Source organism: Phalangium opilio, unplaced genomic scaffold (assembly GCF_054372755.1).
Source record: "Phalangium opilio isolate 3A_F unplaced genomic scaffold, DU_Popi_V2 ptg000091l_1, whole genome shotgun sequence".
NCBI lineage: Eukaryota > Metazoa > Arthropoda > Arachnida > Opiliones > Phalangiidae > Phalangium > Phalangium opilio.
Window position 1 is genome coordinate 1080200 of NW_028324196.1, and position 24727 is coordinate 1104926.

The 24727-nt window shown below is 37.7% G+C and overlaps 2 long non-coding RNA genes across 4 annotated transcripts; one reads left to right on the forward strand and one right to left on the reverse strand.

The window, feature by feature from the left end:
- Positions 1 to 576: 576 nt before the first annotated feature.
- Positions 577 to 1785, reverse strand: LOC149644083 (uncharacterized). Its single transcript, XR_016372046.1, has 4 exons — positions 1603 to 1785; positions 1125 to 1537; positions 961 to 1042; positions 577 to 889 (listed from the first exon to the last, which is right to left on the reverse strand). It is a non-coding gene; the product is annotated as an uncharacterized LOC149644083 (long non-coding RNA).
- Positions 1786 to 6569: 4784 nt separating this feature from the next.
- Positions 6570 to 8609, forward strand: LOC149644084 (uncharacterized). Of its 3 annotated transcripts, none has more exons than XR_016372049.1 (3): positions 6570 to 8189; positions 8258 to 8389; positions 8477 to 8609. It is a non-coding gene; the product is annotated as an uncharacterized LOC149644084 (long non-coding RNA). The 3 variants fall into 3 exon arrangements; XR_016372048.1 differs by having other exon boundaries at positions 8456 to 8602; XR_016372047.1 differs by having other exon boundaries at positions 8258 to 8602.
- The last annotated feature ends 16118 nt before the right edge of the window (positions 8610 to 24727 follow it).

Here is a 24727-nt window from a genome sequence, read left to right on the forward strand (position 1 = left end):
TATCTGGGTTTTTGAAACCTAGTGTTTGGGGATAGAGAATATCTGGGTTTTTGAAACCTACTGTTTGGGGACTGAGAATATCTGGGTTTTTAAAGCCTAGTGTTTGGGGACTGAGAATATCTGGGTTTATGAAACCTAGTGTTTGGGGACTGAGAATATCTGGGTTTTTGAAACCTAGTGTTTGGGGCTGAGAATATCTGGGTTTTTGAAACCTAGTGTTTGGGGAATGAGTATATCTGGGTTTTTGAAAACTAGTGTTTGGGGACTGAGATTATCTGGGTTTTTGAAACCTAGTGTTCGGGGACTGAGAATATCTGGGTTTTTGAAACCTAGTGTTCGGGGACTGAGAATATCTGGGTTTTTGAAACCTAGTGTTTGGGGACTGAGAATATCTGGGTTTTTGAAACCTAGTGTTTGGGGACTGAGAATATCTGGGTTTTTGAAACCTAGTGTTTGGGGACTGAGAATATCTGGGTTTTTGAAACCTAGTGTTTGGGGACTGAGAATATCTGGGTTTTTGAAACCTAGTGTTCGGGGTTGGGCGACAAAGATTCTGGATGCGCTGGGCGACAGGAATAGGGGGTATCGAATTTACATTTTTATTTTCTCTGCAAATTGTTAAAATTGGGACAACCATAAAACTATTATATTGAAAATCTATTCGAATATAGAACCAGAGACATGATTCAACAACATCCAAAACAGTGTTCATTTCTATAGCTTGCTGAAACAGACCCAATTATGGCTTTAGGTTTAATTTATGTTAATATTACAATCCAATTTCTGGTTCTCCAACATCAGGATATTTATTAGATGTCTTACATGACGTAAGAACTGTTGAACATTTATCTCATCACGAGCTAGCTGTTCAGTTACTATTGCTAGGCGACTATAAAATTCGGATTGATTTAAGTTTATCTTTACAAAGGTATTTACATTGTTTGTGTTATCCCGACTTACTTGTTATTTAGATGGGACGCGTTATGCCCTGTTCGAATGGACCTCCTCTCTTCTGATATTTCAATGTCTCAACGCTCTCTGTCTTCAATTGATCCCAGATTTTTTGTTTAATATACACAACGTTAGCTTAAGAATCGAAATTGAAATGTTTTTAACGTATTTACTTGTAAACAACCATATGCGTGGAAAGACTCCACATCGTTGTTTGTTCGCCTTGTGGACGGAAATTACAAAAGGTGTCACAGTATCTATTCAATAATCTTGAACGTATGACCCAATGTATTGATACTATTTAGTATTACTAAATTCAATTAAAAAAATTAAACTTTTGCCAAAAAATGGCTATAAAGCTCGACCGAAAACGTTCTGTAAATTTTTAGCGCATGGTCACGAAAGGGTCTACCAATGCCATCCCATATTACGTCCATTCCCTCTTGAATTTGGACAGCTGGCAAAAGAGGCAACACCATCATCATTTGATTAAATCGCGGATGTTGTTCTGTTCCCGTGGCTAGTCCCTCTCTGTCTTATAATGACGGTGAAGTTCAGGGCTCGCGGCGACTCTGCGATAAATTGCCTGAAGAAATTTTCACGGGGTTGGCATTTTTCTATTTTTTTGAAATGGAATTTAAAAACGATAACCTGTGTGTAGTGGAACCAACACCCACGTAGCCTCGCCAAAGGGAAATGGTCATGCTAAGTCCTTTGCATTCCCATTTCAAAGTCAGTCATGATGTCAGTAGACTGAAAATCGAGGTATTCTCGGCATAAGAAATCAAGAACCTCATCATACGCCCCCGCTGTTTTTCTGGTCATGAAAGCGTACACAAAAGGGATTACGTATTTAAAAAATAATAAGAATAAAATCTTGCTATCGCGATCAAAGGGAAAAAAATCGCTGACGTAATGCTTTAGTGGGCCGCCTTCAAAAAAAAACTTCGAAAGTTCCATCTAAGAAGATTGACTTCATATCCGCCATAAAATGCTGCATCATATACCCTGATACGAAAAAGTATTCCACACAGGTAGAATGCCCTGCAAAAAAGATTACGATTAAGAATGTTCTTATCATACCTGTATTGTTCCGCTTTGGGATCCTTGTTTAGCGCTTGAACAAGGCCTTCAAAAGTACTGACACTGTTAGGTTCGTTCCTTTCCATGGCGCGGTGCATTGAACGACAACTTGGGAACGATACACCCATCACATTGTGGCTAAATTTGTATTAACGGGGTATATGGTCAGTAAAATACAGTATCGTTAATTATGAATATAATTAATACAAGAACGAAAAATTGCTAGGCTCCAATGTGCTAAGATAGTAAAGCTGGCTGAAGGTGCTAAGGCCTCTTTTCTCTATTCCATATACAGGATGATTCTAAAATGGTGGTATAACCGAACTACTGCGGGTTCTATGAGCGATTTTAAGTCGAAAATGTTCTATGGCATTTTGTCATCCAGGCCACCGTTTAAAAGTTCTGATAAGGATCATTTACGGATGACCCCTTAAAATTAATTAAATTCGAAAACAAAAGCCCAGCGGGTTGAATACATTTTTAAGTGTACTCACGTGTTTAGTAATCGCGCTCGCGATTTACTTCCCCGCGAACTCCATAAAGAAGTCCTCCACCAATGTAAGCTTGAAAATGGGTTCAAATGGGAAGATTCGTGCCGAATTGAGATAAACCTCACCCAATGGGAAATGCATTGAAAATTTAATAAAAAACGACCAAATGGGAAGATTCTTGCCGGATTGAGAAAAACCTAACAAACAATCAACAAAGGATTAATGTTTTATTTCCACTCTCTTCTGAGAATCGCAAAATGAAGTGAAGCTTTTCAAGCAAAATTACACGTATTTTTGTTTAAAGCGGATCAAAACTTAATTTTAACAATTTGATCGTCAATGGAGTAAGAAGTTACGGAACACATGGGCTCTACTGCAATGTAACGTATAAATTGTAAAGTCAGAAGCCAAATTAAGAAATCAACTAAATGTCAGTTTTTGACGGTGTAGCGTGTTTTGCCTCATGGAATGAGAGTCTGTTCTCACATTCGATTCTCAAAACTTGATGCATCGCTGGCTTTTGTTTGCTTTCGTGGCCGGATTTAAAATACTAACTGTAAAGTCAGTTGGAATTTGGAAGGGTATTAAAGCTGCAAAACGCGCAAGAGTTCAAATTGTAGTGGTTGTCTGACATCTTTGGCGGTAATTTGGAAAGTTTATGAAGAGTGGACGTAATAACCCGCCAATTCTTTTCTGTGGTGAATCCAAGAGTTAAAGTAGCATCGCAACGACCTTGACGACAAGTGGCCATTATCAGTTTAGTTTTTGATTAAGCGCTGTAATTAGTGGAGGGCCATACCAGCGCCCTCGAATCGCTTTTTACTCTCTACCATCGGGCGCAATGTAACCGCAGCAATCAGAAGTAATGCAGGAAGCTAGGAATGAACCAAAGCATTTCCCAGGCGAGGGCGAAGTGAAGTGGTCGAGCATACCTCTCGCGGATTCTTATTATAGGAATTGCTGGAAATGTCCCCCTTCATGGTCTACGCATAGCCGTGACCGTCGGACTATGGAAAAGCATGCTCTCCTTGTCTCACCACTTTGTCTGATGATGTCAAACGCACCAAAGATCCTCGCGGGAAGGGTTTCTTCGTCAGGGACTTGCGTAAACTAAATCCTTCACGCGGCCCCAAAGGAAGTAGTCGAGTGGTGTAAGGTCTGGCGATCTGGCAGGCCAAGGCGTGGGTCCCGCTCGGCCAATCCATCTTGGGCCAAACATCTCGTCTAGATATGACCGCACTTGACGGCCAATGTGCGGCGGTGCCCCATTGTGCTGAAACCATAGTTGCGCACGATCAGCCAATGGTAGTGTTCGTCCAACACATCTTGAACATCCGTTTGCAAAAACTCCAAATAACGTTCCGCGTTAAGACGAAACGGAAGGATAAATGGACCAATCAGGGTGTCGCCTAGCATACCGGCCCAAATGTTTATACGCCATTTTTCTTGAAAACTTGCGTTGCGAATGAGATGCGGATTTTCGTGAGCCCAATAGTGCAAGTTGTGTAAGTTTAGAATGCCCTTCCTTGTGAACTGTGCCTCATCCGACCAGAGAATACGGCCACGGAAATGGTCGTCCACATCATGATGTTCCAAGAGCCATTGGTAGAACAATTAACGCCTTGGAAAATCGAGGGGTCGCAATTGCTGCACTCTTTGGTAATGGTATGGGTGTTGATTATCATCGTGAATGGTTCGCCAAACGATCGGCTGGGGAATGTTGAGCATCCTACTGACACGTGTAGTGCTGAGAGTGGGGTCGTTTGACACCATATCCAAAACATTTTCCTCGACTGCCACTGCTCTTAATGCTGGACGTCCACGATCCACCCCTTGAATCAAAACGCTTCCAGTTGCCCGCAATCTTTCCTGTGTTCTTGATATCACGCGAGAATCTGGGTGACGCCTATTATATGGAAACAATTCCGCGTAACGACGCGATGCGGCTTCGTAGTTTCCTTCACAATAGCCTAAAGCTAGTATCATATCGGTGTATTCACCGGTTGTATAAACTGCTATCAGTCGTTCTAGGCTCAAAAAGCGGTTTACTAAAACTTGGTTTTTAAAAAAGCGGGTTGGTTTCGTTCACTGTCTGCGCTGTTTAAAATCTAATTTTAAATAGGCTTAAGAATTGTTGGGAAGATCCTAGTCACGAGACTTTAGCCCAGTAAAAGGCTGCACGTGCCATTACAAAATTTTTATATGTTGGCGCGCGACGGCGAATATCAGTTTGAAATTTCAAGAAAACCAAGGCTTAGCTCAAAAACACAAGCAAGGAGCTTTAATACCCTTCCAAATTCCAACTGACTTTACAGTTAGTATTTTAAATCCGACCACGATATTCTATATGATTCTAGTTGGCGGAGGAAGGACACTGAACCAAAAAAATCAATGAAACTGAAATATCAATCAATCATCTACTGAAAGAGGTACCAACCTACTTTTTTAAAAAGAAGGTAAATAAGGATTAGATGGCTTGCTGCTTCAAACAAGATTTTTAATCATGAAGAGAATATTTTGTTAATTTAGGTCAAATTTAGAAATTAGGTAATCGAGTTGATATGAATAAAGAACTTTTTGCCCATGTCTATTTTAAACTTTAATCACAGATTTCGCTTACCATTTCACAAGCATAATAAACACTACTGAAGGATGCAAATCTATCTGTGATAGGTAACGGTGACCAATGTAGCAATTTTCCCAATTAATCGGCTTGAACTTAATTTGCACATTTCTAGTCTTTAATTTGAAATGTTGCGAGAAATTTAAATTGAATATAAGTAGATATCTCTTTCAGTAGATAATTTTTGATGTTGATATTAAAGATTTATTGAGTTAAAAAAAATTGGTATTGGTATTTCAATTAAGCTTTGATATCAACATCGGTTAATTTAAGATATGGGCTTATGATGGTAGTCTGTTTATAAGATTAAATCGTTACTTTAAGTGTCACTAGACAGTATCTACCTACAAAATCGAAAGTTAACTTTATAACCATCTCCTCATCACAGGATATCCGAGGGTCAATTTCTTATATCATTGACATTTGATAATCTGACGAAGGCTCACTATAGCTCAGACTGCTCAGTCAACTTTTGGCAAGGCCTAATACCGTTTTGCTTGACTGTCGCCGTCAAATTCCTTTTAAAGCATAGATCATATAGTATCAACCCTTTATTTTCATTTCGCAACACACGTTGGATTCGTAAACCTCGACGCGCAGCACGATTAGAAGCATTAAAATGTAAAAACAAAACACTGACCGCATACATTTTTAATAAATTTCTCACCACAACGGTTTTCGGGGCTGAAGCGACCGAAAACAGCCGGCGATAAAGAAAAACCCTCCGGCCCGTTAAAGGGGGTAGTTTCGAGGGAACGAAATTCAAATTCATGGCGCGTGCCTTCAACAAAAAACATTGAATTCGTAAATGCGGACGTTTTACGCAATTATAATATTGAAATTTTATACAATTAAGTAATATCAGAAGGGGATAATAGAGGAAGGACGACACTCTGTAGCCTCTTAATACTTTAGTTATGTAACGTCATTCTTCCCAGGCTCACCCTTTTCGTTTGCTTTCCCGCTCTTCAAACTTCAGACGGGCATCGCACCGTAAGATGAATTTTTTAACTGTTTGGAACTAAATCCCCAGAAATCCACTCCCTAACGTCGTCCCCTAACGTGGGACAAAAATCCACAAGCGCGTCTTGCCAAATATTTATACGCTAATAGAGTAATGATGATGGAACTATTTATCATATATGTGATTCGGTTTAGTAACCTTGCTCCAAATGTTCCGATGTTGAGAAGAATGACGTTACACTTACCCCGCTTTTTGGTACACTTCTCTCGAACAGAAGTATTATATACTTCTGGTAATATTTAAGAAAACAAAGCATTCATTTTAAGTCTAAACTTTAAAAATACGACGCTACGAGATGGACAAGTATCGGGCCTTAAAACGAGGGGCAAAAAAATATTTTTTATTAAATGCCAAAAATCGACGGTGCGAAGTTTAGAAATAGATTATAGGTGGAAAATTATGAAATTAGGCTTATATTAAAGCTTGAAACCTAATTTATATTATATTTAAAATCCAGCCATGTGCAAATTCTCAAAAAATATGAAACTGACAACGAAAAAGGACCCTTTCTCAATTTTTTCCCCTTAAAGAAAAATGGCGGCCACAAACGGGGTGAAAATGGGGAAAAGAGCTATCCAAATGACAATTTGGCCGAAGATTGTTTTAGAGAATCGAAAACGAAAAGTAAAATTCTTTGGAAAACGTGCCAATTTTCGTTACATCACGGGAGGACAGATGAAAGACAGAGTTAAAATATTAAATAAAAAATAAGGCGTTAAAAAAAGGAATAATGTATTGGAATTGAAGGTAAAGAAGAGCTTTAAAAAGGACGCAATTTTTATGTTGTAGAGGCAAGTCTTGATTTTGAAGAAATAATCAGAAAAAATCCATTTGAGAGCAAATCGGTTTTCCAAAAGTTATTGATGAGCGAACAATTGAAATTACTCCAAACCAAAAAATCCAGGCCAAGAAAATGGCATCCAGCAATAATACAGTGGTGTATTTCGATAAAATCTAGGTCTCCTTGTGCATACGAAGCCGTGCGTCAAGTAATTGCATTGCCTTCTCAGCGAACTCTTTATAATTACTCTGTGGACCTAACTACAAAAAGTGGATTTAACGATGCCAGTCTCTTGGAAATGAGAGGAAAAATTGATATAGAAAATATGGACGAACACCAAAAGTATTTCACGTTAATCCTTGACGAAATTCAAATAAAACAGGAACTGGCATTCAACAGCAGTACAGGAGAATTAATTGGAGCTGCAAATCTTAATGAATTCCGAAATAAATTCATTGAATTAGATAATAACATTAAAGGAAAGGTTGAAATTGCAAACATAAACTCGGCAAATCAAATTCTTCAGTACATGGTCAGAGGACTGATGACCAATTTTAAGTATCCATTCTCGTTATTTCCTTGTGGAAATCTATACGCAGAAGAGTTATTTCCTTAATTTGGGAGGGAATCGAGAATTTACAAGCAGCGGGATTTCGAATTCTCGCTGTGGTATGTGATACAGCTTCCACGAATATGAAATTAATTAAAATTTCTACGGAGATTGATAAAGAAGTAAACAATCACAGAGTGGGGTATAAAACCAAAAATCCTTCAATATCGCTGAAACCTTGTATTTCGTGTCGGATGTTTGTCACATAAAACATCTAAAAATGGACTAAACAAGAGTGGTAAAATGAAGAAACACAAAGGTGGTTCAGTTAAACCAATCAGACTTTTAAAAAAATGGAAAACATTTGCTATGGCAGCATATAGTTAATGCTTATGAAATTGATTCAAAGTCCTTGCTAAGGTTAGCGCCTGAGTTGACATACAATCATGTGTATCCTAATGCACACAGTTGTATGAGAGTAAAGCTTTCAACCCAAATCCTGAGCAGTACTACCGCCAACGATGTCGAGCAATTGGTTGGGAGATAAAGCGGAAGAGGCTGTCAAGTTTTTAAGACTTTTTGACGCTTTTTTTGACATCTTGAATATTTCTAACACCTACGCATTCTTCACAAAGAAGAAACCTGAATTAGAACCATTGATGAACTTAACTGACTGGCGTTTTAAGGTATTAAAGTACAAAAACTAACAAAATGTATAATTCCAGAAATTTTAAGAACTTTAAATTATTTCTAGTGGCTAGAGGATGATTTTCTCGGTTACTTAGACGAATGGGAATCTGAAGTAAGCAAATTGAAGTTGAAGAAGATTTCGACAACAATAAAATGCTACTTGGTAGGGAAACTCTTGAAGGCATAAGAATAACAGGTAAAATAAACTAGAATAATCCCAAATTCTAACTCTCTTTAATTCTTTTAGTTTATTCAACTATAGAGATTGTAAAATTTTTGATAGAAAAAGGAGCACCCTACATATTAACAGCGAATTTAAATCAGGATTTGGTTGAAAACTATTTTGGACGTCAGAGAGGATCTGGTGGTTCTAGGGAAAATCCCACCGTTAGTCAATATGGGCAAGGGGCTAAAAGACTTAAACTCATGAAATCCATAATACCTAAAGATAAAAATGGAAATTGCACGCCAACCCAGAAAAAAACGGTGTAACCGAAAACAATTGCTCCTAAGGAACTCCATGAAGAGCCACAAGATGTTGCACAAACCCATAATAAATCAGAAAATTTATTGGAGAAATAAATAAATAAATACATCTATCAATCAATCAAGTTTTCTTTACTCTTAGTGAAAGGCTTATTTAAATTTCTATGGGTTAGAACTTTAAGCTCTTTCCTTATACCGCTGCTAGTTAAACTGTCCTTTTTTGCATTCTGGTATACATTTTTATGCTTCTCGTTAATCCCTTCAAGTGACAGTTAATAAGAATTCTAAAATATTTTCTCCTGGCCGATTTCAAATTTTTCTTCTCATCCCCCCATAGTTTTTCCCAATTTTCCATTATAAATATATCTTCCTCTAAAGTATCAATGATCTTAGCATTTCTATTTTCATTGTCTCTTAAAGGTGCATCACACTGCACAAAAGGAACTATCTTATCACAGATATATTTAAAAATCATATGCTAGTTTTGACAAATATAACAACCCTCCCCTATCTTGAGTTGCAGTCCACCGGTGATATGCTTCGGTTGCATCACTCTTCTTAACTAAGCACTTTCTTGAAAATTTTGGGCTTCCGTAGAGGCTAATTAATTGGTTCACTGTGTACCGAGATATCTGTTGAATTATTTTCAATTATTTGTCTCTTGCTGCATCACTTAAGTCTGACTTTTTGATTTGTGTTTCTTTGACCTTCTTAGCGAATTTTTCTTTTTCCAAATAATTAGAATAAAGTTCATTGAAAAGACGTTGAGTAAAAATTGAAGTCGATACACCCTGATCCTTTGGTCCAAGCATCCTAAATGGCTCCATATGTAAAAAAGACATTTTTAACTCCTCGGCAAATTCTCCTTTGGTAAAAAGCCCGTGTCTTTTACTGTAAAATTTTTTTATCTAAAAGCCCCGGTTTGTCATCCATAAATACTGATAAAAAGTCGAATCCATCTTCTGAAAGCTCTGTAATTTTACTTTTCTTGATTTCTTCTAAAGCGTCCTAACACAAGAGATATTATTTTTAATTGGGAGCTAACATTATAACATGGCCCTAAGAACTTACAACAATTGGCTTCGGCCTCCCAACAAAAGTCACCTTTTGTAAATCTGAAGAAATACAAAGAATCGCCCCTAGATTTTCTTATAAGTACTTTTCATCAAGTTTAATGCCTGAAAAAATAAGAAAGTATTATATTAGCACGCGCTTTATACAAGTTTGTCAATAGATAGTTGGGTACTGGCAAGCTGGCTCCCAAGTTTTGTAAATATTCACTTACCTTCTTCAATCTTTTTTCGTTGGGCCTTTGTGGGTTTCTTTGAATTGTATTTTTTGATATAATTATGATCTACCGAAATTTCCATAATAACGCTCTTATTCTTTTTTTATTAAAGAGTAATCGGGTCTTCATCTCCAATGGTAAGGAAAATGCACGTGTCACGGTCTTTTTGACAGACCAAGGGCCAAAATCGAACATTTTCCAACCGGGTTTAACATATTTTTTATTATTATTTTTCTGGGGCGAGATGGCGCGAAGCAGTGTATCCAATGAATGACGTCATATTTTTTACCAGGATATTCCCCCGTTTTCGAGCCCCCCATAGCCATTACGGATTGGGAGAGGGAAAGGCTTTACAAAACGACTCCGTACCCAGGGACAGGCTCCAAGGATCCCCGTTGACTTCCAGAAGCCCTTTTTATTGGAATTGTATAATATGATTGTAAAATTTAACCTGCAAGCAATAAATGAATTTTTATACCATGGACTCGTCTTCCGTTCTCTTGTAGCAAGCCCGAGTGGCCGTACCGACATCCTCTCCCACGGCCGATACCACGGCCTCGGGGTGGCATGATATCCCCACGGCCTCGGGGTGGCATGATATCCCCACGGTCTTGGGGTGGCATGATATCCCCACGTTCTTGGGGTGGCACGATACCACGGCCTCGAGGTGGCATGATATCCCCACGGTCTTGGGGTGGCACGATACCACGGCCTCGGGTCCTGGGCCTTGGGGCCTTCCAGGTCGTCGACCTATCGCAGCTCCACGGCCTTGGGCGGGTCGCCCTATGGCCCTATTAGGACCTCGGCGGCCTCTAGCGCGCCCTCTTGCGCGAATAGCTTCATCCCCATAAAACACTTGGAATCGTCATCGTTGAGTTCAAGACATTCGCGGCGATCGTCCAGGGTTACGAGAAACGTCTAGCCTTCCTAGGGTGGGTTGTCCACCAAAGGTTTTCGCAAATGCGGTTGTTCTCGCTTTTAACTGTCGTTCGACACCCTTCTATACTACCTATTTTGAGTATGGCGAAGCAATCGGCGTATGCTTCATTTCATACGCCAATATTAGTCAAGTCTCTCAAGAATGTTTAATTGTTCTTTATCAAAACGATGTAACGCTCAATAAGGCGAACAACTAACGAAGAAAATATTTAATATTAATTATATTTTTTTAATATTTAATATAATCTTGTTTCTCAACTCAAAATTAATACGGAAAGAGTTAAAAAGCTGTCTATGTTTTTGTCTGTGTGTGTCCGTTCATTGTTACACTAGTGCGCGGTGTTAGCAGTTCGCCTTGTGTTGATGTGTTAAGAAATCATACGGAACCATAATATTCCCTTTTTCCATAATATAAAGTGAATATGTCGAACTATTTTTCGTAATTACAATGCCTTTAGAAGTTTTGTAGCTTGAAAGCTCTGTTTCATTTTGATATTCCAAGGACATTTTTTCATATTATTATTTGAAATGGCTGTTAATATATTACTTAAGCTATACTACATCTGTATATAGAATAATCCCTGCTTTAATGGCCTAGTGAATTATATAGGAAATAATTGAGGCCCGAGGTGTAGTGAACTATGGGTTTTGATTTTCGTGTCTAAAATGAAGAGACATTAACGGTTCAGAGTGAGCCGAAAGTTAAATACACGCCTAAATAATCAGGTTAAGATTTTAAAACAGAAGAAAAGATCGTGGTGGCAATTAGATTAGTAAAAGGGGCTAAAGGTAAACGGGTAGTAGCTACAGAGTTTTCATTCTTTTAATAGACCCCATTGACTATCAGTGCGTTCAGCCACTAATCATCTTTGGTGTTATTTATCTTTAACACTCATGTTGGCAAACTAAGAATATTGTTGAGGTGAGACGAGACGATAGTGTTTACACTGCAAACCAGTAGTGAATGTAGCTATCAGAATATAGGGTAAATAGCTGAAGCGTAGACAATTGGGTCTTTACAAACACATAAAGCTTATGTCTCTCCAAAATTTATACACATCATTTCCTGTTCTTTTTCCCCATTGACTGATTTCCGTGGGTCCAAGATTTATCCTTAATGGATGTAAAATGTCGTTTTCTTTCCTTATATTCGCTGTTTGGAATACTGCTTCAATAGTTCGTTAAATTTTACTTCAAATAAAAAAGAGAAATAATTCCATGTCTAGGTAAATAAGTTTTTAGTAGTAGACCTCTTGACTCGGAGAGGTAATATTCTGGTTTTTCCAACTTGTTCTTTTTCGTGAAATTACCTGGCGGAGTTTAGAGAGGCTGAAGACTCATGGTTGTTTCATGGTGCGCGTATTAGACTGCCGCGTATCATTGAATCCCTGGAATATGCATAGTTTTGTTATTGAACTCCAAAAAATACCACGAAATTTGAAAAATTTTAGCGAGGCAATTTGATTTAGGTTCGAAACAACAGTTCTTGGGTTTACGAAAAATGCAAAATTGCGCGATAAATTTGTGCTTAAAAGATAATGGTTCAAATGAAGAGTTGACTTGATTATAGCTCAATAATATCCTGAAGAAATATCCCTTTTGACATTCCCAGACTTCTTGTAGATGTAATGTTGAAAGTTTGGGTGTTTCCTTTTAATTCATGATGTAAAATAGATACACGTTTCAGTAAAGGGTGAATGAAAAGGTCTGACACATTTTGATAATAAGAGAGATTTTATATTTAAAAACAATTTATGATATTTGCAAAAAAAGAAATGTATCATTGAAAAAAAATTGCTTATAAATTAAATAAATATTTAAGATAAAGAACAATTAAACGGATCAAATCTAAATGGCGCTCCTGTAAGGAAATGATTTAAAATTAGAATCATGACCTGCGGGAAATTCTGTAACTTTTTAGCTAGTTATTGCAGATGTTAACACAAGATGTTATGGCAGCGAGAGATATTCAGGGTGTTTTAGAAAAGTCTGGCCAAATTTAGGTAGCGTGTTCTTGGAGTCACTCCGAGTGAAAAATTCCAAAGAACCATGTACCTAAATTACGCCATTTCAGAGTTATGAGCTTTCAAAATAGCCCCAAAATCAACAAAATTGTGAAACTTGTACTGTGTTAATAACAATTAAAAGTACCTGTGTTAATGACCATTAAAACAACCTGTGTTAATGAAATGTAAACATGTTTCTTAACGACAGCACACTTCTACACACAATCGCCCCCTTCTGTTTCCAAACTTTTAGTCTCTCATTTCTTACGGTTGGCTTATGCAATTGAGCGTGTTTACGAAAACAAGATGAGCAAGCCATAATACAAGTTTCACAATTTTGTTGATTTTTGGGCTACTTTTGAAAGCTCATAACTCTGAAATGGCGTTATTGAGGTACATGGTTCTTTGGAATTTTTCACTCGGAGTGACTCCAAGAACACGCTACCTAAATTTGGCCAGACTTTTCAAAAACACCCTGTACATAGATGAATATAAAGTTATTTAACACATGAGATGGACACAAACCCTTAAGCCTATAGTTATCAATCACGATAACTCGCTAAGAAACTTACAGTATTTCTTCCCCCTCCCATCCAAAGGGTGGTAGAACCAAAGTACAGTGGGCTATGTGCGTGAGCGGAAAATGTTCTATGAAAGTTTTGCCACTGTATTTATTTACGCGTATTTATTTATTTATTTATTTAAGGGGTCATCCGTCAACGACTTTTATTCTCACCTGGATGGCAAAATGTCAAAGAACATTTATGACTGAAAAATTTCCCATAAACACAACCATTGTACTTCGGTCTTACCACTCTATTTGGAAATAATACATTACTTAAATTTGGAGCTCGTTCTTCTTCATTCTCATTGCCTTGAGGTTGCGCTACCTCCAACGGTCCCCCTTTTATCGGAATTGTATAATATAATTGTAAATTTTAACCTTTAAGCAATAAATGAATTTTTATACCACGGACTTGTCCTCCGTACCGACATGATCTAAGACGGGCCCGGCCGCCCCGGCCGATACCACGACCTCGGCGTTGTATATTGTCGTCACCATCACCACGGTCTTGTGGGGGCCTTCCACGGCTGCCCCGGCCGATACCACTACCGCCCCGGCCGATACCACGGCCGCCCCGGCCGATACCACGGCCGCCCCGGGCAATACCACGGCCTCGTGGTTGTATAATTTCACCATCACCACGGTCTTGTGGATTTGCAATAGGACGGCCCGGGGGCCTTCCACGTGGCCTTCGACGTGGTGGGGGTATCGCCCCAGGGCCTTGGGGCGGTTCTGGGGGTGCTACGGGGCCAGGGACTTGGGGCCCTTCCGCTGGTGGTATGGGGCCAGGGACTTGGGGCCTTCCAGGTCGACGACCAGGACCTCGGCCGCCCCTACCGCGCCCTCTTCCTCTTACCGCTTCATTCCCGTAATACACTTGCACCGTCACCGTTGTGTTTTCGGTAAATATAAATTGCCGAGACATATTGGCCACTAGATTTTGAAGTAAAGACATTTATTATTATGGTACTAACCTATGTTTTACTCGAGGACTATTTTCACATTAATGGAAGCTTATTTTAATAGTAAAAAATATTAAAGGGACTGAAAAACAGACTGGAGAAAAGGGGTGCATTGGATTAATCTTAAAACATTAATTTCTTGAATTAATCGAACTTAGTTTCTTGAAACCCTGGTTATCTTAATTACGGGCCTGTACCGTACTTTTAATAATTTTTCCCCACCAGCAAACCGGCCCTCTTTTTACTTCTCTTAAGCCTTAGCTGCAGCCTTGAAACTTGAAAGAATCAAAGAAAGCAGCTCTCATTAACCGAGGCTTAAGTTCTATCATAAGAAAATAATATATAGCTCCCTATAAGTATGAAACTCTACATTTAAGCCATGTAAACAGCATTTTTTCCATTGAAATTTGTTAAAAGTTTCTAATGCCACCTATTAAGAGTTTTTGGCGTTAAAAAAGATGAAATATTTGTTTAGAAAATTTTCAAGTTTTATATTGTAATTAAATAGTTAAAGGTCTAGACGTTATTATTATGATAATTATAACTGATTAAGTACATGTCAAAATTATCATAATAAATTAATAGATGGCGCGAGATTTTGACGAACGAGGCTCGCGCCTACACTGGTACGAGCTTGAAGGAGAGAGTAATGGAGTGGAAACCCCCATACCTTAAGCGTTGCCTTTGTACCCCCACCTACGGCACCATAGTCCTCCCATCATCCCCAGCGGTTAGGTAGGGTCGTGCCGGACGAAATTGTAAAGGACGCTCCCTCTATCTCAAAAATAGAAGCTAGTTCTCAATTTTTCTCATTCAAATAAAATGGCGCTACGCGGCAGCACTTAGCAATCGCCTACGGAAAGGTAGGGGCGTGCGTGAGGTACACTGGGAGAGATACGGTGCCGCAGGTCGCCCATCATCATTTCCAATCCATCTGACCTCCCTTATCCCTTGTACGAGGTAAGGAGTATCTTGTGTCTCTTACAGTCTCTACGGGCGCGGCGATATTTCCCCGGCCCATCGTGCCTTTCGCGGAGACCTTAGGTGGCGGCGGCGGTTTCGCCCCCCTTTTACTCGTAGTACCGAAACTTCTCCCGCGGGGCGTAAAAGCGTAAGCGCGCCAAATTTGGAAGCAAATGCTGTAGTATGAAAATATACTACGTTTCATACTTATAGGGAGCTGTATATTATTTTCTTATGACTCAATCTAATATGGTCAAGATCAACACTCAATTATTTAAAAACAAAAAAACAACCCCAACATTTGAGGACAATTGCAGGCTGTCTTCGCTACTTCAATGGGATAGTGTAAATGATGTATGAAGAATGTTCTGGTTACGGTGCCTGATTATTGGTCAAGGGCGAGTGAAATATGAAAAAAACGTCAGAAAAAGATTTTACATTCGAAACCACTCTTCCGGCTCGAAACACCTAGTCGCTTTCAATGTAAAAAAACCGCCCTTAATCTGAAATTATAGACGGACAGACGGACGCGCGCATAAATTGGTGATGTTTTTAAAACCGCAGAGATGAAAGTTACGGTTGAAACAAAAGAATGTTCAATTCTCGATTTCTTTAGGTATAAAGGGGCTGTGAATTAACTAACTTCAAAGTAAAATTGTACACGCTTGAATGCGCTATTCACAATGCGATAAAACAATGGTTGAAATAATTTGAAATTTGAGAAATTATACAATGTGGAGGAGATCACAAAATACGCTGACTATTTCGATACTACTGGCGGAAGAAATCGCTTGAAAGTTACAATATTTACGTGGTTTTTGGAACTTTCAGCTTCAAGCGTTAATTTTTGCATTATCGGTAATTACTTTGACGATAATTAAAGGGAAGTTTTTTTAATCGATTCTTCTATTAATTTAAACAGGAAATATCCCCGAATGTTTTTAATATTCAAACCACTTTGACAAGATTTCAACAGGGATAGATTTGATTTTAGAAGTAGGAATGGAGAACGGTTAGTATTTACTTCAGTCATTCCGACTCATAGACGACCCAGTATACATCCCCTCCCTCCAACACGTAACGAAAAGTTTAAATTTTCTTATTGGCTCACTTAAATTACGTTTTGATGACGTTGCTGACGGAACGGCGAAAAATACGTAATTCCATTTTACTTCTGTCGCTATGACCCGCCTCTTTCTTCATACCCCCCTCCCGTCCCGGGGAAGGGGGTCCGGGACTTTGACGCGCGCACCCACATTACTCTGTTCTCCATTCCTACTTCTAAAATTAAATCTATCCCTGATTTCAAATAGATAATTTGAAATTAGCACCTCGGACCAATCGCGTAACGCGCCCTTAATTCTTGTTAACAAAATTCCTAACTACTAGTCTTGGGTATTTCTAATTAGGTAAATCTACAAGTGTTCCGCTGATCTTCACCACGCGTAAGACATTAATAAAAATATGGCCTGATCGTTCCCACGTATGCTTTTGGTACACAATAACAGTTGAAAATGGTTTTCTAATGGCGAAAGAAATCCATAACGCGATGAATATAAATACCGCTCAACAAAAGACAACCGTTACACCAATTAAAACCTAAATTCACTTCCAATCATTAACTTCTAATACGAGGGATCGTATATCCTTGACCCGTTTAACATAAAACCGTTAATTTCAACATCAAGGTACGTATAATAATTTCTTTTATTCGTTTAAGTAAGGCGACGCATTCGTATCATTTAATTCATTTTATTTATTTATTTTTATATTTTAAATAAATAAGTAAATATTTTCCCCGAGAAATTTCGGGTTTTTGTTTCGACCACTTTTTACGTCGTTAGTTAAGAAGAACTGTCATTAAAAAGGGTAAACCCTTAACCAGTTTGAAATTGGAAACGCAATGATTCCGAGAAAGCAAATGATACCTCTCAATAATTACCATTGTTTTTTATATATAAATTGAGAATATAATAATACCGTATGATTAAGGTTATACGGGACATTTAGTTTTGGCGCAAATTACACCCAGATGAAAGTAAAATTTTTGTAATTTTCAAAAAAAAAAAAAATAACGCATCTAGCCTTTGTTTTGAAATACGAAACAATGTAAATACCTAGAAAGAAATGTTTAAATTTCTCTAATTTAGTTTTTCGTTGAATATATGTACGAAATATGTCACGTGATAGAGGAGTAATCGTGTTTATAAGAGAAGCAAGGGCCATGATAGAAATTTATTTTTATTTAAAGGAGCTAAATAAGTGTCACCAGAAGTATATAATACTTCTCTTTGAGAGAAGTGTACCACCACAAAGCGGGGTAATTGTAACATGATTTTTCCCCACATTTCGAGCAAGGTTACTAAACTGAATCACATACATTTGAACAGTTATAGAATTCACCCTATCACGGTGCGATGGCCATATGAAGTTTGATTAGCGAGACAGCAAACAATAAGGGTGCATAAGCCTGGGAAAAATCATGTTACGTAACTAAAGCGTAAAGAGGATACCTAGTGTCACCCTTCTTCTATTATCCACTTCTGGTGTCACTTAAAGAAGATACGAACAGTGATACGAACAATTAAGTTAAATGGAGAAAATAACTTGAAATTTATAGAATTTCAAGGAATTTTTATTTTAAAAGGTTCAAGAGATTAAGTGGACTTCTTAAAGATTATATTTTTATATTTACTGTTTAGAACCAATACGTAAAAAGGCAGTGAGAAATTCGATTGCCCCCCCCTTGCCTTCAAAATATAAAATACAGGGTGTTTCAGGAAGGGAATGTCAGAAATTAAGGGTAGTGGTGTTCTTTGAGCGATTTCGACGTCGAAGATGTAACTTCAATGACAGTTTATATTCCGGGTCACCGTTTTAGAGTTATATGTTTCGAGCGTTTATGGATGGAACCCTTAATTAAATTAGAAATCATTGCCTTTCAGTTTCTTAATTAAAATTAAGCGGTCATAGAAACCCCCTGTACTTCCGAAATAACACTCGTATCTCAAATGTTTTTTCTTGAAATATATTTTGAAAATTACTGGGAAATTTTGGAAATAAAACCAAGTGGTCCTTTAATTCTAACTAAAAGAACTGGTTTTTTTATAAGTCTTTCGGGGCAAGACAAACCACTCAAATACTATACTTAAAAAGATACCATAATCTTCTTAAGTTTTACGAATTTAAGATCAATAAACTATAAATTCTTAAATTGTTCGAAGTAGTTATTACTTTCGAGGTATTTTTATTGCACTTTACAACGCTTGCGCTTGAATATTTTTGATCGACCCACTAATAACGAATATTTTAATTAACTAAATAGTTACGGCAATTAAAGCGTTTTGAAAAAAAAACCCCTTTAAAATAACTAGAATTATTTCGCTAAAATGGCAATGATTTTAATTTTTGTCGAGACGTTGTAAATTCCTGTCCAAATAAAGGGGGCAATTATAATTTGTCAAAACAATCGAAAAATAAAACGCCCACTACATCATCAGTTAGACTTAAGTTCATTTTACTTTTTTCCCATTTCCAATTTGGAACAAATCGAATCTACTTTGTAAGGACAATAGTATTTCTTGTTTAAAAATTACGAATAAAACTTTTCACCATCTTAAAGGCCGACTTCCAGCAGCGAAAAGAGTTCTAGCGAACTGAAAACCGAGCATCGAGACTAACAATGAAGCGACCGTGCCGATTTTCGAATCCCCGCTGGGGTAAAAGATGGAAGGGTTCTCGCCAACTGAAAGCCGTGCAATGTGGTTCTAGCGAACTGAGGATGAACAATAGAAATCCTTTTAAATTTATTTCCTCTCGAATTTTTGCTTTCCCTTGAAGGAAATTTTCTATTGCGTATTTTCAGTTCGCTAGAACCACATTGCACGGCTTTCAGTTAGCTAGAACCCTTCCAACTTTTGACCCAGCGGGGATTGGAAAATCGGCACGGTCGCTTCATTGTTAGTCTCGATGCTCGGTTTTCAGTTCGCTAGAACTCTTTTCGCTGCTGGAAGTCGGCCTTTAATATAAATATGTTTGTCTGTTTATCTGGAGGCAGGGGGGTGAAGAAAATTCTTAGAGTATTTGCGAGATTTGTCAAGCAAAGAATATAAAAACCTAACGACACCGTTCTTCTTATCTTCAATGTCACTCAAATTTTGAAGAGTTTGGTTAAAAAGAAATATTACAAAACGCGGAAGAAATTAGTGGAAGTTCTTCGTTTTGTTTGAAATAAAAATTTTGTTTTGACATCGTCTTTGGGTCTTTGTAAGAAAAGAGAAACAAACCGCTTTTGATTGGTTGATGGTATTTCATTTCTTAAACAGATGGAATAGATTATACTTAGGCCTATAGGCCTAAATATAAAATAATTTTAATTTTTTTAAAAGAAATGAAAAGAAGGGTTGGAATATTTAACGGTGAAAATAAGCTTCCGCTTTATTTAGATGTCAGTTTCGGTTGTCTCTAATTTTGTATTTATTTATGATGAAAGTATAAGTTCCGCTTTAGTGCAAAGTTTAAAGGTGAAATTTACACAATTCTCATTATCTCGTTAAGATTATATTGATATAGTTCCAAATTTAGTTGTTATAGGCCTAGTTGCCAAAATTTTAAATTTTTCAGTGGGGAAATAGTCAGGCAAGATTGCCAAAAACGTTTTAGATTGAAATTCCATCCGTGACCCGATATATTTGAGGTCAGAGGTCGCCCCGTTTTATGTCAATAGCGGGGAAATTGTAAAGAAATGAATATAAACAGAAGTGAGATGAGACCAGAAGTATTGAGCTAACCAAATTCTTCACTCGGCGAAAATGAATATTCTTGATAACACAAGAACGGTTGGCCCTCTGGTAGCGGTTTCTGAATTTTCCCTCCAAAACGTGAGACGCTCGCGGTGGTAGACGGCCGAACTAGATTCAAGCAGCCGCGTCCGTGTTCGGACGCTTTAGGTTGAGGGGAAGGGGATAGGAAATGTTTTTGGAACTCGACCAATTTTTTCTCAGTAGTGTTGGCGCGTGGGAAGCGGAATAAAATCCTCAAATTTGTTCACTAGTGCCAGGATCTACTATCAATGCTAGAGCCCTTCACTTCTAGTCTCATCTCACTTCTGATATAAACAATCTCTTGTTTGAATTGGAATTTCTCTTAATTTTAACTAAATAAATTAGTATTTTCAAAATGATAAATAAATGCAATTTTTTTGGGTCATATTTGGGGCCAACAAATTCGACGTGTGTCTAATTTTCAACAAGTTGGGAAAACCAAAATATTACCTCTCCGAGTCTAGAAGAGGACTACTTACAAACTTATTTACCCAGATATGGAAATGTTTCTTTTTTTTTATGAGCAAATAGTGAAGTTAAAATTTATGAAATATTAAAGCAGTATACAAAGCATAGCAAATATACTGTAAATCAGACGATATTTTACATCCAATAAGGATATACTTGTACACATTAAAATCATCCGATGGGGGAAAAACGGGAAATGAAGAGATAAAACTTTGGGGTGATATTACCTTTACGTGTTTGTAAGGGCCCAATTTTCTACTCCTCAACTGTATACCCTCTATGTTCAAAGCCATATTCACAACAGGGTTGCCATGTAAACACTATCCTCTCGTTTCACCTCAACGATTTTCTTAGTTTGTCAACATGACTGTTAACGTTACATAACACCAAAGCTAATTTGTGGCCACACACACTGAAGGTAAATGGGCACCATAAAAAGCATGAAAACACGAAGCTATAATCCGATTGCGATCAGACCTTTCTCTGATCTGGGCTGCGTTCAGCAGAGCTCACCAAAAAAGACAGCGGATTTGGAAAACGTTTACCTGTGAGCTCTGTCGTCATAGCTTTTCTCCGGTCATCGGTGTTTTAAAAATGACGCTAGCGCAATAAAGCGTGCAAGGTACCAAGGCTTAACAAAAATTGTATGATAACATATTTTAAGAGATAGATAACAACAACTTTTATAATTAAAATTAGAAACTAACATGTCTCTTAAACTTCTCGCGTGATCAACTTGTTTCACGCTAATTAAATAGCTCTAGTCCCATCATAATCAGCAAGAGCTATTTGTATTAATTCCTCCATGCTTTTTTCGCCAAGCTGAGAACTACGCGTTTTACGTCACGTTATCCAAAAACCCGACTATTTTCCTTGAAGACCGTGCTGGCTCAGCGCTGAGCACCGTGACGTCAAAATTCAATAACAAAATCCCGTTCTGTAGGACACTGCTAACAGCGCTGAGCTCTTCTGAACGCGGCCCAGATTTCCACCATGGTTATAAAGTCTAAGCCTAATTATTTAAAAGTGTATTTAACTTTCGGCTCACTCTGAACCGTTAATGTCTCTGTATTACAGAAACGAAAACCAAACCCAAGCGTTTACTTTTTGGTTCGATAGGCCTATTGACAAATAAAAGTTCATTTGACCAATATAGATGCGTTCGTCTTGAAATCACTTTAGAAAAAATTATGCTATAAACAGATGTAGTATAGCTTAAGTAATATATAAACATCGATTTCAAATAATAATAATAAAAAATATTCTTGGCATATCAAAATGAAACAGAGCTTTATAGCTACAAAACCACTAAAGGCATCGAAATTACGAAAAATATTTCCATATATTAATTATACATTATGAGAAAACCAAATATTAAGGTTTTGTAGGATTTTTTTCCACAAAACAAAGCGAACTGCTAACGCGGTGCACTAACGGACGGACACACACAGACTAAAACATAGGCTAATTTTTAACTCTTTCCGTTTTAATTTTGAGTTGAGAAACTAGATTATCTTAAATATTAAAATAAATATAATTAATATTAAATATTTTCTTCGTTAGTTGTTCGCCTTATTGAGCGTTACATCGCGTTGATAAAGAACAATTAGACATTCTTGAGAGACTTGACTAATATTGGCGTTTGAAATGAAGCATACTCCGGTTGCTTTGCCTTACTCAAATAGGTAGTATATAAGGGTGTCGATCTACAGCTAAAAGCAAGAACAACCGCAATTGCGAAAACCTTTGGTGGTGATCCCACCCTAGGGAGGCTAGACGTTTCTCGTAACCCTAGCTGATCGCCGCGAATGTCTTAAACCCAACGATGACGATGGAGTAGAAGCCAGGTGTACAGACTGGTGTCCAAGTGGAATGGACGAAGACCAGAAGATGGTGGTGATTAGAAGCCAGGTGTACAGACTGGTGTCCAAGTGGAATGGACGAAGAGAAGAAGATGGTGGTTATTAGAAGCCAGGTGTACAGACTGGTGTCCAAGTGGAATGGACGAAGACCAGAAGATGGTGGTGATTAGAAGCCAGTATGTACAGACTGGTGTCCAAGTGGAATGGACGAAGACCAGAAGATGGTGGTGATTAGAAGCCAGTATGTACAGACTGGTGTCCAAGTGGAATGGACGAAGACCAGAAGATGGTGGTGATTAGAAGCCAGTATGTACAGACTGGTGTCCAAGTGGAATGGACGAAGACCAGAAGATGGTGGTGATTAGAAGCCAGTATGTACAGACTGGTGTCCGTGTGGGATGGACAAAGATCAGAAGATGGTGGTGTGAGAACTCAAGTAGAGGAGCCATTTCCGAGACTTTTGAAAGCAGTTCGGAAATGGCGAACACGTTTGCTCCGATTTGGAAACTGCGAACGCGGTCACGTGGGGTGTAAGTCAATAACAACAGCCACACACACACACACGTCGAAATTAGAACCTCTCCGTGACATACGTCACTCGGAGAGGTAAAAATGCCAATTCTTTCTTAATCTTTTGAGAGTTGAAGGAGATTTATTGGCAAAAGGCTTACGCATTTTTGTTTTGTATCGAAAAATGCAGAAACTAAAATATTACCATAAGTTCATAACTGATATGCTCCATAAGTTTGCTACCGAGAGCTTGTCATGAAGTGAATGAGGTAAGTCATAAATTCTCGTAAAGCGACGCCTGGTGAGTCGCTGTCAAAGGCTTAGTACAGACTAAATAGGAAGATGGACTACTGCAAAACCGCCGGGTGTAGTCTGCAATTCTCGCTTGTCGTTCTCGAACTACCTCTCAGTAAGAAGTATAGGAAGTGTCATACTTATGGAACATATCTTATATACTTATAATATTACTAATATTCTTGGAATTTACCCATTCTCCACTCTAGGATCGATATTTGAACTTTCCAAGTATTCTAATTAACTTTAGGCGTTTCAAATTAAGAGTTATAAGGTAACCCTGGCCAAGTTTAAGAGTAAATAGTTATATAATCTCGAATGGAAATCTTCGAATCAAAGACGGGTATAAAAATTATAACTTGTTTAGGATTATACATACGTGACTAAAATCACGTTCTACGCGTGGTATTTTATTTGGCCAAATATTCTTAGCCGAGCTATGATGATCTAAATCTCTCGACGATCTATCTGAGTGTGGAAAAGTGAGAAGAGCTTCTTCTTCTTCGAATAGTTATTTTATTTCCTTGAAATGTTAAGGGGAGAATGAAAAATAGTGTCTAAAGAGCTGATTCAAATAACCCTGTTTCGAGTGTGCTAATCGTTTTTAAGCGCAATATACAACTATTTTAAGTAATCACTAAGCCTTATTTGAATACTCCACTAATTTAAGACATTCTTAAGCCTAATTTAAATGCTCCATTGTTTCATGTTAATCTTAAGCCTAATTTAAATGTTGCGCTGTTTCATGTTGATGTTAAGCCTAATTTAAATGAGCACTCCATTGTTTCATGATGATGTTAAGCCTAATTTAAATGAGCACTCCATTGTTTCATGTTGATGTTAACCCTAATTTAAATGAGCACTCCATTGTTTCATGTTGATGTTAAGCCTAATTTAAATGAGCACTCCATTGTTTCATGTTGATGTTAAGCCTAATTCGAATGTTGAATTATTTCATAAGAAGTAATTCGAATGTTCCATTGATTAAAGATAATGTTAAGCCTAATTCGAATGTTCCATTGTTTCGAGATAATGTTAAGGCTAATTCGAATGTTCCATTGTTTCGAGATAATGTTAAGCCTAATTTGAATGTTCCAATTTTTGAAGATAATGTTAAGTATCATTTGAATGTTCCGAGCATATACAAATCCGAATTTGACGGCTCCATTATTTCAAGATATTGCTACGTTCCAATGTATCAAGTTTTTAAGCTTTCGCAACATTGTTAAGCTTAACTCCAATTGATATATTAATATTTCCATGTTAAAACAATTTAAACACCGTCTAATGTTTCTAAAAAAGTGGTCCGTAAAGAATATAAAATGTTTCCTTCAACATCTCGGAATGCTCAACTTTTGACCCCCATTA